The sequence below is a fragment of the Heterodontus francisci genome, chromosome 35 (assembly GCF_036365525.1).
Source record: "Heterodontus francisci isolate sHetFra1 chromosome 35, sHetFra1.hap1, whole genome shotgun sequence".
Taxonomy (NCBI): domain Eukaryota; kingdom Metazoa; phylum Chordata; class Chondrichthyes; order Heterodontiformes; family Heterodontidae; genus Heterodontus; species Heterodontus francisci.
In genome coordinates, this window is record NC_090405.1 from 17,375,260 (window position 1) to 17,391,201 (window position 15,942).

At 44.5% G+C, this 15,942-nt stretch overlaps 2 non-coding genes across 2 annotated transcripts; both read right to left on the reverse strand.

Annotated features, from left to right (window-relative positions):
* Nucleotides 1-3,876: 3,876 nt before the first annotated feature.
* On the reverse strand, nucleotides 3,877-3,948 carry trnam-cau (transfer RNA methionine (anticodon CAU)). Its single transcript has one exon. It is a non-coding gene; the product is annotated as a tRNA-Met (tRNA).
* Nucleotides 3,949-7,108: 3,160 nt separating this feature from the next.
* On the reverse strand, nucleotides 7,109-7,180 carry trnam-cau (transfer RNA methionine (anticodon CAU)). Its single transcript has one exon. It is a non-coding gene; the product is annotated as a tRNA-Met (tRNA).
* Between the last annotated feature and the right edge of the window lie 8,762 nt (nucleotides 7,181-15,942).

Consider the following 15,942-nt stretch of genomic DNA (forward strand, 5'->3'; position numbering starts at 1 on the left):
GAATATAGGAGTTAGGTTGGAAGCTAAAAGGCAGGACGAGCAGAGTAGTAATCTCAGGATTGATACCGGTGCCACGTGCTAGTGAGGCTAGAAACAGAGAGCGAGTGCAGCTGAACACGTGGCTACAGAGCTGGTGTAGCAGGGAGGGCTTCAGTTATGTGGATCATTGGGATACCTTCTGGGGAAGGTGGGACCTGTACAAGAAGGACGGGTTGCATCTGAACTGGAGGGGCACCAATATCCTGGGCGGGAGGTTTGCTAGAGCTCTTCGGGAGGGTTTAAACTAGTTTGGCAGGGGGATGGGAACCGGAGCTATGGATCAGTGGATGGGGTAGCTGTTGAACAGGCAGATACCGAGTGCAGAGAGTCTGTGAGGAAGGTTAGACAGTTGACAGGGCAAAGTTTCAGCCGGTATGATGGGTTGAAGTGTGTCTATTTTAATGCAAGAAGTGTCAGGAATAAGGGTGATGAACTTAGAGCATGGATCAGTACTTCGAGCTGCGATGTTGTGGCCATTACGGACACTTGGAGATCACAGGGGCAGGAATGGATGTTGGATGTTCCCGGGTTTGGATGTTTTAAAAGGAATAGGGAGGGAGGTAAAAGAAGTGGGGGAGTGGCATTGTTAATCAGGGATAGTATCACAGCTGCAGAAATGTAGGTCATCGAGGAGGGTTTGTCTACTGGGTCATTATGGGTGGAAGTCAGAAAAAGGAAAGGAGCAGTCACTTTATTGGGAGTTTTCGATAGACCCCCCAATAGCAACAGAGACACGGAGGAACAGATTGGGAGGCAGATTTTGGAATGGTGCAGAAGTAACAGGGTTGTTGTCATGGGTGACTTCAACTTCCCTAATATTGATTGGAACCTCCTTAGTGCAAATAGTTTGGATGGAGCAGTTTTTGTCAGGTGTGTCCAGGAAGGTTTCCTGACTCAATATGTAGATAGGCTGACTAGAGGGGAAGCTATGTTGGATTTGGTGATTGGCAACGAACAAGGCCAGGTGGCAGATCTCTCGGTGGGAGAGCATTTCGGTGATAGTGATCACAACTCCCTGACCTTTACTATCGTCATGGAGAGGGACAGGAGCAGATGGGATGGGAAAATATTTAATTGGGGGAGGGGGAATTACAATGCTATTAGGCAGGAACTGGGGTGCATAAATTGGGAACAGATGTTCTCAGGGAAATGCACGACAGAAATGTGGAGGTTGTTCAGGGAGCACTTGCTGCGACTGCTGGATAGGTTTGTCCCGATGAGGCAAGGAAGGGATGGTAGGGTGAAGGAACCTTGGATGACAAGAAATGTGGAACAGCTAGTCAAGAGGAAGAAGGAAGCTTACTTAAGGTTGAGGAAGCAAGGATCAGACAGGGCTCTAGAGGGTTACAAGGTAGCCAGGAAGGAACTGAAGAATGGACTTAGGAGAGCTAGAAGGGGACATGAAAAAGTCTTGGCGGGTAGGATTAAGGAAAATCCCAATGCGTTCTACACTTATGTGAGGAACAAGAGGATGGCCAGAGTGAGGGTAGGGCCGATCAAGGATAGTGGAGGGAACTTGTGCCTGGAGTCGGAGGAGGTAGGGGAGGTCCTAAATGAATACTTTGCTTCAGTATTCACTAGTGAGAGGGACCTGGTCGTTTGTGAGGACAGCGTGAAACAGGCTGATATGCTCAAACAGGTTGATGTTAAGAGGGAGGATGTGCTGGAAATTTTGAAATACATGAGGACAGATAAGTCCCTGGGGCCAGACGGGATATACCCAAGGATATTAAGGGAAGCGAGGGAAGAGATTGCCGCGCCTTTGGCGATGATCTTTGCGTCCTCACTGTCCACTGGAGTAGTACCAGATGATTGGAGGGTGGCAAATGTTATTCCCTTGTTCAAGAAAGGGAATAGGGATAACCCTGGGAATTATAGACCAGTCAGTCTTATGTCGGTAGTGGGCAAATTATTGGAGAGGATTCTGAGAGACAGGATTTATGATTAGTTGGAAAAGCATAGTTTGATTAGAGACAGTCAGCATGGCTTTGTGAGGGGCAGGTCATGCCTCACAAGCCTTATTACATTCTTTGAAGATGTGACAAAACACATTGATGAAGGAAGAGCAGTGGATGTGGTGTATATGGATTTCAGCAAGGCGTTTGATAAGGTTCCCCATGGTAGGCTCATTCAGAAAGTAAGGAGGCATGGGATACAGGGAAAGTTGGCTGTCTGGATACAGAATTGGCTGGCCCACAGAAGACAGAGGGTGGTAGTAGATGGAAAGTATTCAGCCTGGAGCTCGGTGACCAGTGGTGTTCCGCAGGGATCTGTTCTGGGACCTCTGCTCTTTGTGATTGTTATAAATGACTTGGATGAGGAAGTGGAAGTCTGGGTTAGCAAGTTTGCCGGTGACACGAAGGTTGCTGCAGTTGTGGATAGTGTGGAAGGCTGTTGTAGGTTGCAACAGGACATTGACAGGATGCAGAGCTGGGCTGAGAAGTGGCAGATGGAGTTCAACCTGGAAAAGTGTGAAGTGATTCATTTTGGAGGGTTGAATTTGAATGCAGAATACAGGCGAAAAGACAGGATTCTTGGTAGTGTGGAGGAACAGAGGGATCTTGGGGCCAATGTCCATAGATCGCTCAAAGTTGCCACCCAAGTTGATAGGGTTGTTAAGAAGGCGTATGGTGTGTTGGCTTTCATTAACAGGGGGATTGAGTTTAAGAGCCGCGAGGTTATGCTGCAGCTCTATAAAGCCCTGGTTAGACCACACTTGGAATATTGTGTTCAGTTCTGGTCGTCTCATTATAGGAAGGACGTGGAAGCTTTAGAGAGGGTGCAGAGGAGATTTATCAGGATGCTGCCTGGACTGGAGGGCATGTCTTACAAAGAAAGATTGAGGGAGCTGGGACTTTTCTCATTGGAACGAAGAAGGATGAGAGCTGACTTGATAGAGGGGTACAAGATGATGAGAGGCATAGATAGAGTGGATAGCCAGAGACTTTTTCCCAGGGTGGAAAGGGCTATCACCAGGGGGCATAATTTTAAGGTGATGGAGGAAGGTTTCGGGGAGATGTCAGAGGTAGGTTCTTCACACAAGAGAGTGGTGGGTGCATGGAATGCACTGCCAGCGGTGGTAGTAGAAGCAGATACATTAGGGACATTTAAGCGTCTCTTGGATAGGTACATGGATGATAGTAGAATGAAGGGTATGTCGGTAGTTTTGATCTTAGAGTAGGTTAAAGGTTCAGCACATCATCGTGGGCCGAAGGGCCTGTACTGTGCTGTCCTGTTCTATGTTCTATGTTCTGTAACACAGGTGTTGGGAGGCTCAGCCTGGCTACGCAATGTTACAAGGACGCTGAGTGACACCATCGACAACGGGACAGAGAGAAAAACACACAGAAAACGAATAGACTGTGAGGAAGCAAAAGTGAGGAACGGAGAGAGAGAGACAGACAACGAAACTGAGATGGAGAAACAAGGCATTTGTATGATTGTGCTCTCCCTGTTGTGTAACGGTATTTCCTGTTGTGTAAATATATTTTCTGTTGTGTAAAGATGTACCCTGTTGTTGTGTAAAGGTTTTCCCTGTTATTGTTTTATTTTCTGTTGCTGACCGTCTCCTCACTGTGACCATTTGTCCTGGTTTTATTGTGGCCAAAATCACCATCTGGTGGTGGAGAGGAGGCTCTGCAGGAAGGGGTTGACAAAGTGGGAGAGACTCGGCTGGTCCGTGTTTGCAGTTTGTGTTCGTGTGAGCAAAAGTGATTTGTTACTGATTGATGTGTTCACTCGAAGGAAAAAGCAGATTGCAATCGAGCACATCTTGTTATTCTGGGGAATCACTTGATGTTTTGAAAGTGAACTGTTTGTGTTGTTACCAAACATAAATAGCAGAGAATGGTTTCGATCCATCGACCTCTGGGTTATGGGCCCAGCACGCTTCCGCTGCGCCACTCTGCTAACTGTTGGTTTAAATTTTAGCTGCCTGTTAGTGAAATATGTTCATTTCTCCAATGTTTTTATCAAAATCGGATTGCAGTCGGATTTCTCAAGAATCCCGGACTCAGCAACACACGTGCTGACGGACTCACCCTCACTGCACAATGACACAAGGACACAGAGTAACAGCACCGACAATGAGGCAGGCAGAGAAAGACACACAGAAAACCGGGTAGAGATCATTCGGACCCAGAAAGGAACAGACAGAGAAAGGTACTGAGCAAACCAGCAAGAGACAGCGAAAGACTGATGATTTATGTAATTGTGTTCTCTGTTGTGTAAAGATGTTCCCTGTGTTCTTTTAAAGATATTTCCTGCTGTGTAATATGTTCTCTGTTGTGTTACTGTATTCGCTGTTGTGTAAAGATGTTCTCTGTTATTGTGTAAAATGGTTCCCTGTTGGGGAAAGATCTTCTCAGTTGTGTAAATATGATCCGTCTTGTGCAAAAGTGTTCCGGGTTGTTTAAATATGTTCCCTGCTCTGTAATGTAGAGCTGAGTCTGCACTAATGGAATTGCTACAGTATCTTCCAGTCTGATACTGGATGAGGGCTGGAATATGATCCAAAGCACAGTCCATACAAATTAAATTGCTATTGTATCTTTCAGTTTCACAATCCGGGAGAGTTTTAAACTGAAATCTCAGTTTGTATCTCAGGTTATACTATCTTTCAGATTCTCTCAATCTGATATCGCACTTGAGATTTAGACTTAAGAAAGGATGTACTGGCATTGGAGGAGTTCAAAAGAGATTCACTCAGCTGATTCCTGAGATGAAGGGGTTGACTTATCAAGAACGGCTAAACAGGTTATTCATTCGAGTTCAGAAGAATGAGGGGTGATCTTTTTGAAACGAACAAGATTCTGAGGGGGCTTAACAGGGTGAAGAAGGGTCTCTGACCTGAAACATTAACTCTGCTTCTCTCTTCACAGATGCTGCCAGACCTGCTGAGTATTTCCAGCATTTCTTGTTTTTATTAACAGGGTCGATGTTGAGAAGATGTTTCCACTAGTGGGGGAATCTCAAACTAGGCGACATAGTTACAGAATAAGGGGACACTCATTTAAAACTGAGATGCAAAGGAATTTTTTCTCTCAGAGGGTAGTGAATGTCTGGAATTCTCTACCCCAGACAGTATTGGAGGCTAAATCACTGAAAGTATTTAAAGAGGATGCAAATAGATTTTTGAAATATTGGAGAGTTGAGGGCTATGAAGAGCTGGCATGAAAGAGGAATTGAGGTCTGGGGCAGATCAGCCATGATCTTACTGAATGGCGGGGCAGGCTTGAGGGGCCGAATGGCCTACTCCTGCTCCTATTTCTTCTGTTCTTATGTTATGTTATATCTAATGTATATGTCAGGATGCACTAATGGGAATTAATACTGAAACTTATAAACTCATAATGTGTGTAAATATTGGGCTGATATTTAACTTGAATCTCAGAGTACATTATTGTGGTTAATTCTGTCAGTTTGAAAAGGGAACTCTGTGCCATAATGAAAACAAGAAATGCTGGAAATACTCAGCAGGTCAGGCAGCATCTGTACAGAGAGAAGCAAAGTTAACGTTTCAGGTCAGTGACCTTTCAGATGCTGCCAGACCTTTTGAAAGTCCATGTACACCACATCAACAGCATTGCCCTCATCAACTCTTTCTGTTACCTCATCAAAAAACTCCAGCAGGACAGTTAAACATGATTTTCCCTTAAGAAATCCATGCTGGCTTTCTTGAATTAACCCACATTTGTCCATGGGACTATTAATTTTGTCCCGAATTATTCTTTTGAGAAGTTTTCCCACCTCCAAAATTGAACTGACTGGGGAGTGAAATGAGGTAAGTTGCTCTAACAGAGAGCCAGCATGGGTTCGACAGGCCGAATGGCCTCCTTCTGTGCTGGAGCCAGTCTATGATTGTATGATTCTAACAACAACTGTTGGTGGAGAGGCAGTGATGCAGGAATGGGTTGACAGAAAGGGGAAAGTCTGGGCTGGTGTGTGTTTGCAGCATTTGCAGCTTGTGTTCGGGTTTGTGAATAAAGGTAATTTGGAAGCTGTGTTCCAAATTGAAGTGTTTACTGGAAGCAAGAAGTTGATGTAAATAAAGAGTAAAACGTGTTAAGATGAAGCGTGTTGTGATTGTGGATAGCAGTAAATATTGTGTTGGTGAATTATTTGTGTTAATAAACTTCCACTGCGCCCTCTGCTGTAGGCTGCTGTTTATATCCAGCTGTGTATTAGTGCTGTGTGTTAGTGAGATAAATGTTTGTTTCAACGCTGTTTATAAAGCAATAGCATTGCACTCAAACAATCCCAGACATAGCAACACACGTACAAAAGCAAAATACTGCGGATGCTGGAAATCTGAAACATAAACAGAAAATGCTTGAAATAGTCAGCAGGTCTGGCAGCATCTGTGGAGAAAGAAACAAAGTTAATGTGAGCTAACGAAACAGATCTGAACTGTTAACTGTTTCTCTCTGCACAGATGCTGCCAAACTTACTGAGCATTTCCAGCATTTTCTGTCTTTATTACAGCAACACAGGTGTTGGGAGGCTCAGCCTGGCTACACAATGTTACAAGGACGCTGAGTAACACCATCGACAACGGGACAGAGAGAAAAAAACACACAAAACCAAGAATAGACTGTGAGGAAGGAAAAGTGAGGGACAGAGAGGCAACGAGACTGAGATGGAGAAACAAGGCATTTGTATGATTGTATTCTCCCTGTTGTCTAAAGGTATTTCCTGTTGTGTAAATATGTTTTCTGTTGTGTAAAGATGTCCCCTGTTGTTGTGTAAAGGTTTTCCCTGTTATTGTTTTATTTTCTGTTACTGACCGTCTCCTCACTGTGACCATTTGTCCTGGTTTTATTGTGGCCAACATCACCATCTGGTGGTGGAGAGGAGGCTCTGCAGGAAGGGGTTGACAAAGTGGGAGAGACTCGGCTGGTCCGTGTTTGCAGCTTGTGTTCGTGTGAGCAAAAGTGATTTGTTACTGATTGATGTGTTCACTGGAAGGAAGAAGCTGATTGCAATAGAGTGCCTTTGGAAGCATCTTGTTATTATGGGTAAATACTTGATGTTTTGAAAGTGAACTGTTTGTCTTATTACCAAACATAAATAGCAGAGAATGGTTTCGATCCATCGACCTCTGGGTTATGGGCCCAGCACGCTTCCGCTGCGCCACTCTGCTAACTGTTAGTTTAAATTTTAGCTGCCTGTTAGTGAAATATGTTCACTTCTCCAATGTTTTTATAAAAATAGGATTGTCGTCGGATTTCTCAAGAATCCCGGACTCAGCAACACACGTGCTGACGGACTCACCCTCACTGCACAATGACACAAGGACACTGAGTAACAGCACCGACAATGAGGCAGGCAGAGAAAGACACACAGAAAACCAGGAAGAGATTATCAGGACCCAGAAAGGAACAGACAGAGAAAGACACACAGAAAACCAGGAAGATATTATCAGGACTCAGAAAGGAACAGACAGAGAAAGACACACAGAAAACCAGGAAGATATTATCAGGACTCAGAAATGAACAGACAGAGAAAGGTACTGAGCAAACCAGCAAGAGACAGCGAGATAAAAGCAAAATACTGCGGATGCTGGAAATCTGAAATAAAAACAATAAATGCTGGAACCACTCAGCAGGTCTGGCAGCATCTGTGGAAAGAGAAGCAGAGTTAACGTTTCGGGTCAGTGACCCTTCATCGGAACGAAGAGTTAACGTTTCGGGTCGGTGACCCTTCATCGTTAACCCGAAAAGTTAACTCTGTTTCTCTTTCCACAGATGCTGCCAGACCTGCTGAGTGGTTCCAGCATTTCTTGTTTTTATTATAAGAGACAGCGAGAGACTAATGAACACCACTTGGAGGGAGCACTGAGGGTGGCAAGGGACAGAATGTAGTCTGGCTGGGGGATTTCAATGTCCATCACCATGAGTGGCTCGGTAGCACCACTACTGACCATGCTGGCCGAGTCCTAACGGACATAGCTGCTCGATTGGGTCTGCGGTAGGTGGTGAGGGAACTAACAAGAGGGAAAAATATACTTGACCTCATCCTCACCAATCTGCCTGCCGCAGATGCATCTGTCCATGACAGTATTGGTAGGAGTGACCACTGCACAGTCCTTGTGGAGATGATGTCCCGTCTTCACATTGAGGATACCCTCTATCGTGTTGTGTGCCACTACCACTGTGCTAAATGGGATAGATTTTGAACAGATCTAGCAATGTATAACTGGGCATCCATGAGGTGCTGTGGACCATTAGCAGCAGCAGAATTGTAGTCAACCACATTCTATAACCTCATGGCCCGGCATATTCCCCCACTCTAACATTACCAACAAGCTGGAGACCAACCCTAATTCAATGAAGAGTGCAGGAGGGCATGCCAGGAGTAGCACCAGGCATACCTTGAAATGAGGCATCAGCCTGATGAAGCTACAGCCCAGGACTACTTTCATGCCAAACAGCAGAAGCAGCATGTAATAGACAGGGCTAAGTGATCCCACAACCAACGGATCAGATCTACACCCTGACACATCCAATGATGAATGGTGGTGGACAATTAAACAACCAACAGGAGGAGGTGGCTCCACAAATATCCCCATCCTCAATGATGGGGGAGCCCAGCACATCAGTGCAAAAGATAAGGATGAAGAATTTGAAACAATCTTCAGCCAGAAGTGCCGGGTTGACGATCCATCTCGGCCTCCTTCTGAAGTCCCCAGCATCACAGATGCCAGTCTTCAGCCAATTCGATTCACTTAACGTGATATCAAGAAACGACTGAAGGCACTGGATACAGCAAAGGCTACGGGCCCTGACAATATTCCAGCAATAGTACTGAAGACCTGTGCTCCAGAACTTGGCGCGCCCCTAGCCAAGCTGTTCCAGTACAGGTACAATACTGGCATCTACCCGGCAATGTGGAAAATTGCCCAGGTATGTCCTGTACACAAAAAGCAGGACAATTCCAACCCAGCCAATTGCTGCCTCATCAGTCTACTCTCAATCATCAGTATAGTGATGGAAGATGTCATCGACGGGGCACTTGCTTTGCAATAACCTGTTCAGTGACGCTCAGTTGGGTTCCGCCAGGGCCATTCAGCTCCTGACGTCATTACAGCCTTGGTTCAAACAAGGACAAAAGAGCTGAACTCAAGAGGTGAGGTGAGAGTGTCTGCCCTTGACATCAAGGTAGCATTTGACTGAGTATGGCATCAAGGAGCCAGAGTAAAACTGGAGTCAATGGGAATCAAGAGGAAAACTCTCCACTGGTTGGAATCGTACCTAGCACAAAGGAAAATGGTTGTGATTGTTGGAGGTCAATCATCTCAGCTCCAGGACATTACTGCTGGAGTTCCTCAGGGTAGTATCCTCGGCTCAACCTTCTTCACTACTTCATCAGTGACCTTCCTTCAATCATAAGGTCAGAAGTGGGGATGTTCGCTGATGATTGCAAAATTCAGCACCATTCACGACTCCTCAGATACTGAAGCAGTCCATGTAGAAATGCAGCAAGACCTGGACAATATCCAGGCTTGGGCTGATAAGTGGCAAGTAACATTCGCGCCACACAAGTGCCAGGCAATGACCATCTCGAACAAGAGAGAATCTAACGATCTCCCATTGACATTCAACGGCATTACGATCGCTGAATCCCCCACTATCAACTTCCTGGGGGTTCCCATTGACCAGAAACTGAACTGGAGTAGCCTTATAAATAGTGTGACTACATGAGCTGGTCAGAGGGTAGGAAGCATGCGGTGAGTAACTCACCTCCTGACTCCCCAAAGCCTGTCCACCATTTACAAGGCACAAGTCTGGAGTGTGATGGAATACTCTCCACTTGCCCGGATGGGTGCAGCTCCAACAACATTCAAGAAGCTCGACACCATCCAGGACAAAGCAACACGCTTGATTGGCACCCCGTCCACAACATTCACTCCCTTCACCACTGACGTACAGTGGCAGCAGTGTGTACCATCTACAAGATGCACTGCAACAATGCACCAAGACTACTCAGGCAGCACCTTCCAAACCTGCATCCTCTACTGCCTAGAAGGACAAGGGCAGCAGATGCATGGGAACACCACCACCTGAACGTTCTCCTCCAAGCTACACATCATCCTGACTTGGAACTATATCGCCATTCCTTCACTGTCGCTGGGTAAAAATCCTGGAACTCCCTTCCTAATAGCACTGTGGGTGTACCTACCCCACATGGACTGCAGTGGTTCAAGAAGGAAGCTCACCACCACCTTCACATGGGCAATTAGGGATGGACAATAAATGCTGGCCTGGCTGGCGACGTCCACATCCCATGAAACAAATAATTAAATGCAATAACAGCTCATCTCAATTCCTAGTATTTCTAAATCCCACCAGTCCAACATAAGCTGAACAATTATTGCATGTTGTGATTGACGGTCTGGTCTGTAAACTGCACTGTATCACAGATTGCTGACATTTGCTAACTGGAAGTGAGAACTGCAAAATCGGGACAGTAGTTCACATAGTCTGTCAGTGTGAAAGAATCAGGCAATGTGAGGTAATAGAATTTGTCTGTAAATGTTACACTCATATTGCTTTATATTTTTATATTGAAAATAAAAGTAATCATTTCGTGAAAATAGTGACATGTTGTCCAGACTTTGGTAGCCAGTTGTTTTCGTCTTGCACTCAGCAGGGCAATCCGCAAGAATACCAATTTAAGGGAAAACAACAACTTTCTTCTGCATGAGAAGAGAGTGCTGATTGGTTGGCAAGTGAACTCTGATTGGGCGAGGCATTGCCATTCAGAATGCATCAGTTTATGGTAACTGACAGATAACTGCCCAGCTTTGTTTGAAATTTAAACCAGGCAGCTTGACTCTGATTGGTCAAGGCATTGCCCTGTGGAATGAGCCAGTGAATGGCTGTCACTTATTTTGTTTAGCTGAAACAGGCACAATATGTGTGCATGTTCTTTCTGTCTGCAAAGAACAGGGCCCTGTGTATTAATATATGTAGCTTACAGTACACACCAATGCACCACACTGCGAGCCCTACTGACAGTCTTAAATCGGTTGTCAGTGTAATTCTTAGCACACTGAGAATTATTTAGCAAATGTTGTCCTATTGTGGAATCACATCTCATGTTGGATACTGTGTTTTGAGTTTTGCAAGCACGGGTTGGTTGGGTAGGGCCCATTGCGAACAGCGGAAGGGACATGTTATTTGATACAATCCACCAGTTTTGGGATGTACGGTCTAGAAACCTAGCATCACACTGGTATTAAAATTCATATATCACGTTACTTATTTGTGTGATCGGCAGGACGTATCTTTTGCTTGACAGCAGCATCCTGTTAGTGGCGAACACCACACTTGTTGCTCCTGCATAGTAACAGCAGGAAACAGCGAGCTTCACCTGTTACTCAAATACTGGGGATATATTACCCTTCCAGGGTAATTTGAGGGAGACTGGGCACTTTTCAGGGCTCAAAACGACGGCCTTCAGCCCGTTTATAAGTTTGTGCGATATACAGATAGAAATGATCTGATCAGTGTCGCCATTGTAATGCAGGATGTCTTTGATTCGCCCTATTTCAGCATCAAGCTTGCATGGTGAGCAAATGGCTCAGCCCTATTTATGAGGTTGTCGATAAGACCAATCTTATAGCGCGTGGAACTGTAATAATCCCAACGCGTGTATTGACCAGTGAAGGTAGGTTTGTGGTAGACCGTGGTAGAGAATCACTTAGCAGATTTCTCAACTAGTACATCAAGGAAAGGGAGCTCATTTGACTGCTCCATTCCAAAGGTGAATTTGAGTGTAGGATGGAGCCCATGAAGACGTGCAAGGAAATTATTTCATGCAGCTGCGGATTCAAATATAGCAAACGTATCATCTACATATTGGAAATATGCAAGAGGTCGGAGGTTAGGTGTCATTCCCTTAAAAACAGGTTTGTCATGGAATCCAACAAAGATGTTTGTGAGAGCTGGGCCGAGAGGGAATCCCATGGCAACACCAGCGATACATGGTGTCAATAAAACTGAACTCAACTGTGCAAGTTGCCAAGTTCATAAGTTCAATGAATACGGATTCACACAATGATGACGGGTCTAGATCACCATGATATAGCACTGCAGTGCAAATATCTATGGCTTCCTGAAGTGGTACATTGGTGAATAGGCTAGCAATGTCAAATGAACACATGGACACGGCATTGCTATCGATATGCAAGTCCTGTATGGTCTTCACAAATGTGAAGGAATCCTTCACTGTGTATGTGGAGAAGTTGCTCAAAAACTGGTTGTAACAATTTGTCCAACCATTTGGCAAATTCATTTCAGGATACTATTTACATTACTTCAAATAAAGAAAACACAACGACACAAAGAATTGAGCACAACGCTGAAAGTTTCACAGCAAATAGTCAAATGGGAAAAGGATGAAATACAGAAAGAAAAAGCCTAAAATACTGAAAACACTCAGCCAGTCCGGAAACAACTGTGGCGAAGAGAAGCTCGGGTTAGTGGTCCAGTTCTGTGACCCTTCATTAGACCTGAAACATTGCTCCTACCTTCCTCTCTCCACAGATACTGCTGGAACTGCTGAGTGTTTCCAGAATCTTCTGTTATTATTCAGATTTCCAGTGTGTGCAGTATTTCTCTTTTTGAAAATAAAATATTCCCTGAGAGGAATGGAACTTTACATAAAAAATAGGAGTAGGCCATTCGGCCCATCGAAATAGCTCTGCCATTCAATAAGATCACAGCTGATCTCCTGCATCAACTCCATCTTACCACACTAGCACAAATCCTTTGATTCCCTTCGTATCCAAAAACCTATCGATCTCTCTCTTGGATATACCCAATGATTCAGCATCCACATCTCTAGAGTCACAGAGAGATACAGCACTGAAAAAGGCCCTTCGGCCCACCGAGTCTATGCCAACCAACAACCACCCATTTATACTAATCCTACACTAATCCCATATTCCTACCACATCCCCACCGACCCTATATTTCCCTCTCACCTACCTATACTAGGGACAATTTATCATGGCCAATTTACCTACCAACAAGTCTTTTGGCTTGTGGGAGGAAACCAGAGCACCTGGAGAAAACCCACACAGACACAGGGAGAACTTGCAAACTCCACCTAGGCAGTACCCAGAATTGAACCCGGGTTGCTGGAGCTGTGAGGCTGCGGTGCTAACCACTGCGCCATTGTGCCGCCCATAATGTGTGATCTCACCAAGGCTCTGTCTAATTGCAGTCAAACCTCTTTATTCTTATAAAAACTCTTCACAATGTTGAACACAACTATTAACTGCCCCATTAACATCTCTGCTCTAAGAACAAGGACCCCAGCTTCACACACCCCAGACCCCTATTCTTTCCACATTAGCTGAATTCCTGCATTTCTGATACCATTCCAATAAATCTTCTCTGCACCCTCTCTAAGGCCTTGACATTCCTGCTAAAGTGTGGAGCATGGAATTAGACACAATGCTCTAACTGAGGCCTATAACCAGTGAGATTTATAAAGGTTCAGCCTCAATTCCTTGTCTGTGTCCCGTACTCCCATTTCTGGTTTCTGACTCAATGTCGGCTCTGAGCTGTTGAAACTGCCTGAATAAATATTTCCACCCAACAAAGCGCTCGGAATGTGAAAAGGGACAGAGTGAGTGACCAAGTGCATCAACTCCAAATAAAACTCCACCATGTAGTGAAAACACTCGAAACACAACGGCTCTTTTAAGAGCCACCCACAATCTCTCTGAAAAAGCTGCACCAACATCTCTCTAGAATTGGTTTATTTAATTGGTTTTAATGCTCAGTAACTCTCTGGAACTTTCTCACTGTCTTTGTGTTTTCTGTTTCAATCTGGTATGGAGATTCTGGGAAGATGAGTTTCACTGCCTGGGAGGATCTTTGTGGTTTTCCTGCAGAAACACAAAACAAAGTCTCTTTTCAGAGTCACCCACCGCCTCATAGGGACAGCAGTAACCTGGGAACGGGAGCTGGGGTGTGTTTTATGCCGGAAATAACAGTTAATGATTTATGTTGTGCTCTCGTTATATTCCAATCTCTGAATTGAGCCTTTCCACCGCACCAGGGTTTTGGGGAGAGTTTTCATCGTTTCTTTTCCAAACGTACAGACGATGTTATAAAGTTGCTGATTTACCCAGATGGCGGATTCTCCCCTCACAGTGAAAAGTAACATCGCACCGTCACATCTGCCCATTGTTTTATAATTGAATAATTAGTCAAATGGAATTATTTGTGATGTTATTTCCCCCGAGACGGTGTTTCCTGCAGTGAAACTGATCAGTTTCAGCTCAGTCATTCAGGGACCTGGAATTCCTGCAGTTTGAGCCCGCTGTAACCCCAGCCCACTTCTGATTGGTCACCCTCTTCTCATAAAGTCAGTGACAGCACATGAGGAGGCCATTCGCCCCATTAAATCCATGTCGGGTTTCCAATCTGTTCAGTCCCCGACTTGATCCCCAAAGCCCTGCATAATCCCTTTGGGTCAAAATGACCGTAGCAGGACTCGAGCCTGCAATCTTCTGATAACATCATCGAATATACCCAATTCAGACACCTTATCCATTCGGCCACACAGCCATTAACTCACATGAATGATTCAATCAGAGAACCTCGAAGCACAAAATACAAAAAATCATTGGTTGAACCTGTCAACCTGGCACAATATTTGAATTTGTGAAAGCCGCCAATTTCACTTTGGAAAAGAAGTGATCGACTGGAAAAGTACATAAAAATCTATTTTCCCGTAGCGGTTTAAATAAACTTTTAAAACACAATTTTGCTTTTACCGACTCAAATTGCTGGTGCTATTTTATGAACAGCTTTATTTTGCCAATTTTTGTCAACTTCTCATCCGTAACTGACAGTAAAAGACTCCGTTCAGCAATCTTTCACACGACAAATAACTCAAACTCAGTGTGGAAGTAATAAATTACAGACTATTGGTAATTCCCCTTCACACAGGCTTCAGGGGGACAGTGAGAAGCCACTGAAATAGTTGCTTCATCCTTTTAAAAGGTTCCCATTCTGTCCTGTTACTGACATGTTGGAATCAGATTTGTATTTAACAAGTTATTTCTGTGAAAACAAAATCCTCAATAGACCAGCTGGGAATCTGGGAATCACTGTAGTAAAATAAAAGGCTTTTGATTGAGAAGACGGGACCTTCTCACCAGCAGCCGGGTTACATTCCCCTCACATCCTTACACAGTGAGCAGCTCTTTCCCTCGAGAAATAGACAGCAGCAGTTGGAAGTTCAGTAAAAGGATCGGTTCATTGAGACAAGTTTCTGAGTGACAGGTGGTGCTGAATATTAATACAAGAAGGTCCTGGAATGGGAAACAAGTGTCCAGAGTGGGGTCTGAAATCAGGACAGGGAAATGGCCAGCACTGACACAGATCATTTCATTATTCCATTGATATCTGACTGTCTATAAGGAGAAGCGAGTTAAACACATGATGGTGAAAGGAATGGAAGATGACGCTGGTTGTTCTAGATGAAGAGGGATAGACAGAGGTGTGGGTACAGCAGACTTCAGACAGTAATCAGCCCTTTCAGATACTGTGGGTGGATCTGAAAAGAGCCTTTGGGATAGGGAAAAAAGCTCTTTGTTTAAAAACCCTCATATAGCTACCTTGTAATTGGTCAGGTTACTAATGTTTTAGTTAGTGTAATTTATGAATAATTACTAATTAGAAAGTGCTGTTTGGACAGAGTGTAAAGCTGTGAGTTGATGTGTGAGGGACTTCACTGACTCGGGGAAGGAGGTGCTCTTTGGTCTCTCTTTTCTTTTCTGCCTTTTCAGCCTCCATGGTACAGGGGAAGAAGCTGATCGGTGAGTAACTGGTAAATTATTCTACTTATTACAATTATTACACGAGCAATAATGAGTTTGTA